Source organism: Halictus rubicundus, unplaced genomic scaffold (assembly GCF_050948215.1).
Source record: "Halictus rubicundus isolate RS-2024b unplaced genomic scaffold, iyHalRubi1_principal scaffold0408, whole genome shotgun sequence".
In the NCBI taxonomy this organism is placed as follows: domain Eukaryota; kingdom Metazoa; phylum Arthropoda; class Insecta; order Hymenoptera; family Halictidae; genus Halictus; species Halictus rubicundus.
This window is the reverse complement of record NW_027488949.1, coordinates 180,001-182,500: the sequence shown is the minus strand read 5'-3', so window position 1 is coordinate 182,500 and position 2,500 is coordinate 180,001. Positions and strand designations below refer to the sequence as shown.

The following is a 2,500-nucleotide window of genomic DNA, read 5'->3' as shown; positions in this document are numbered from 1 at the left end:
GACGTGTATACTATAATATACGCCATTGGTCTGCCTGTGTGTAGGCTCTCGACAATTATAATGGACAATTACGGTCGCAAGAACAGGGATGTAAGCGTCGATTCGAATCCACATATCGCGCTTCCTCGGTCTTCGCCTGTGGTGTCCGAGATACGTCCATTGGAAACGGTGGTGTTGTCTCTCCTCTAGAGAAAGAGAGGACAACAACAGGGTACCTGTGGAAAACTTGCGGTGAACGCGTTGTGTTCTGTCACGAACGTCGAGGAATAGGATGAGAGAAGGACCGGCTGTGAAGCTCGCTTTTAAAGCTGCGTGAGTCTGACACCCTACTCTGTGTGGCGATAGCGCACACACGAGCGTGGGACGAATGACCGCTGCCAGAGCCGGCTGTGAGTCCCGCTCTATTTATCGAGTTCGCGTATGACATAGAGCACAAAACGTCGCCGCATGCGTGTTCGTTGACGAACACGTATATTCGAGAGGACCGGCTGCGTAGCTCGCGTAAAGCTGTGTGCGATTCTGACACTCTACTCTCTGTGTGGCGATAATACAGTGCACAAGAGCTTGGGACGAACGATCGCGCACGGCCAGAGCCGGCTGTGAAGTCCGCTAGTATCGAATAATCTTTCTCCGTGCACAATTGGAAATGTGTTTCGAGAGGACCGGCTGCGTAGCTCGCGTAAAGCTGTGTGCGATTCTGACACTCTACTCTCTGTGTGGCGATAATACAGTGCACAAGAGCTTGGGACGAACGATCGCGCACGGCCAGAGCCGGCTGTGAAGTCCGCTAGTATCGAATAATCGTTCTCCGTGCACAATTGGAAATGTGTTTCGAGAGGACCGGCTGCGTAGCTCGCGTAAAGCTGTGTGCGATTCTGACACTCTACTCTCTGTGTGGCGATAATACAGTGCACAAGAGCTTGGGACGAACGATCGCGCACGGCCAGAGCCGGCTGTGAAGTCCGTTAGTTATCGAGTTCATTCTCCAATAAGAGAGAGGAGGAGGAGAAGTGTCGGGATCCAGTATCGGGTTGTCTATGATCCCCGTCGTTTTCTGAATTCTCCTCCTGTGTTTTCCACTTTAAAGGTTTTTCAATGTATTTTCCGCCCGGCCGTCGGATACGTGTGCGCATTGCAATCGCGTACTCGCGACGGTTTCCGTTTCTACGGACGATCGTGTGTCGTCCTTAAAAACGACGCCTGAATCTCCTTCGCGCGCTGGTTGGAGCTTTCAGGTATCGGCGTTCTTATGAACCGCAGAACAAGAGACATAATTATATATTGATTATAAATCAAATTATACGATTACCCTGAACGGTGGATCACTTGGCTCGTGGGTCGATGAAGAACGCAGCTAATTGCGCGTCAACGTGTGAACTGCAGGACACATGAACATCGACATTTCGAACGCACATTGCGGTCCACGGATACAATTCCTGGACCACGCCTGGCTGAGGGTCGTTTACGTAACCAAATACTGCTTGCGTTGCTCTTGTAAGTCCCCGCCGTCGCTTACCTCTCCATGTCGAATTTTGTGGAGGGCGCAAAGAGCGTTTCTGAGTCGGGTTGCAAAGATGCTACGTACGAGCGAACGATGGACGTTTCGTCGGCGTTTGACGCGGTTCTGTGAAAATTGCAAATTTTACATTGCGTCTAACGGTCTTCGTGAGAAGAAGGAAATAGGAATGGGTATCACATTCGGACTTGCGTGAGTGTTTTGCGGCGTCGTGAGTCGTATTTTCAATACGACCGCCCGTGAACACCGCTCCGACGATCGAAATCTCTCTCTCCTCTCTCTCTGGAACGATTCGCATTGCGGAAGAAGCGTTTCACTCTCGAACATTTTACGCGCTCCCGACGTCGTCTGAAATGATGCGTATACGAAAGGTATAAGAGTCTCAAGAGACTACAGTGAATGGACACAAATAAAGAAAGAGATACCGGACACCCGTGTAAAATCTGTGTGCGCAACTGTGGCGTGCAACGTAAGCCCCAGGGAGATATATAAAATAAAATACGTCTGTGCGTGGATGTGTCTCTCTACACATAATTGCGGCGGAGGGTCGTCGTTGCCAGCGACTTCGACAAACATATTCTTAGAGTTCGCGAGACAGTGGTCTCTCGTTCTACGAACGCTTTGATGACTGATGGACATAGCAACATTTGGCATTGTGCGGGATGCGCACGCGTACTTGTATCGGGTCGAATAATTTCCCCGTCGTCGCGTGTCCTCGCTAATCCGTTGCGGATTCCATCGCCACGTTCGTTGAATTGAATGACGACCGAGATCTCGTGTCTCTTTGGTTTGATCGATGATATCGCGTCGTGCAGCGTTTCTGTACCCCCGTGTGTCTAGTGTAGTAGAGAAACCCCACCGGGTGTTGAAAATATATATATATATATATATATATATATATACTCCTCTATGGAGTGGCTTTCGAACATCGTTGTCACCACAACGTGTTGTCACGCAGAGCACGAGAAGGTGAAGGTGAAAACA

General features: G+C 49.9%; 1 non-coding gene across 1 annotated transcript; it reads left to right on the top strand.

Moving 5' to 3' along the window:
- The first annotated feature begins 1,306 nt into the window (after positions 1-1,306).
- LOC143364289 (5.8S ribosomal RNA) lies at positions 1,307-1,461 on the top strand. The gene has a single exon (XR_013084066.1). It is a non-coding gene; the product is annotated as a 5.8S ribosomal RNA (ribosomal RNA).
- Positions 1,462-2,500: the final 1,039 nt, after the last annotated feature.